Source organism: Zeus faber (assembly GCF_960531495.2).
Source record: "Zeus faber genome assembly, chromosome: 3".
In the NCBI taxonomy this organism is placed as follows: Eukaryota; Metazoa; Chordata; class Actinopteri; order Zeiformes; family Zeidae; genus Zeus; species Zeus faber.
Window position 1 is genome coordinate 37602356 of NC_137190.1, and position 1378 is coordinate 37603733.

Below are 1378 nucleotides of genomic sequence, written 5' to 3' on the forward strand. Positions count from 1 at the left end.
CCTTGTCCCTCTTGAAGCAAGCCAAGTTAAGTGGGGTACACACTACAAGATGATAAGGCTGATTTTGGGCTTGATTCTCCCCTTGCGACAAGAGACACATGTACAAATACATTTATCTCCTCCAAACAACCTACAAATGTGTTGTTTTTTTTTTGTCTTATTTCGTCCATTTTCCACTGGTCCAATCAAGCTGGAGGTTATCGTGGAAAAGTCAAGAGCCACACCATAATACCAGACAATAGTGGTGTAACTGGCCGTAGTGATCCGTACAGATCACCCCCCATAGTTCAGCACGCATGTGAACCGCAGATCAATTGCAAAATTGTAACATCATAGTGAAATACAGTTTTACTGCCACTGTTACTTTTTAAAGTAATAATCCCATAAATCTTGATGCAGAGTTGCAGTGAAGAAGATAGACAAGACAAATGCGTTCTGTGTTTTACTCTGAGGCACCATGATGTGTTCACGGTACGTCGTGTTACTTTTGTTGCTGCTACTTTACGACAGGACGAGTATGAGCTGCTCTATGTCGCCACTATGTGTCTGCACATCCGCCATATTGTAGCAGTCAAAAGCCTCTAGTCAGCAAATACAATGTGTATTGGGAGATGCAGACTTCTCTACAAAATCAACTGTAACTTGCTTCAAATTTTTATGAAATGTATCAAATGTTATTGTTATAAACGTAAGAAATTGAACATGATATTTGTTTCTTATTGGAATCATCAAAAATCAAAGTATTCAGTTACTTTGGATCTCATCATATTTTTTCATTCACTACCATGTTTAAAGGAAGAAGGTATCACGTGTGCCTCATATTGCACTTTGATCTAACAATTGAGTATTGAATATTTTATATATTTTAAGATTGTATTTTAACATTGGACATCTTGTGTGTTGTTTTCCTTTCAGACCACGGGCAAAAATCCTTGCTTTAAGTGTTAAACAAGTAACAAATAGCACAGACTGCCAAACTGTAATTTCCTGAGCTTGTCATGATGATGGAGAAGCTAGTTTGGAAAAAAATGCTTTTTATTTGGGTGCACTAAATATTTTTCTCTCCTCAAATTAGCAATCAATATCGGAAAGGTCATTCCTTGTGTGCCTACCAGTCAACAGTCATATCCTCTGTTATGAATTTACAAGTTTTGGTGACGACAAACCCCACCACTGGAATCTTGGCTGTGACTTTTGGCTGGGTACATAAGGAAAGATGAAGAGGGTGGATGTAGGGGGGGGCACAAAGAAGTGGAGAGATAAGATAGTGGGTAGGAGGTGTTTATTTAAGGCCTGTCGTGTGCCCTGTACATATACAGGGAGACAGAGTGAGAGGAAAAGGGGAGGGAGGTATTGGGGAGGGCAATGACTTGGGGAA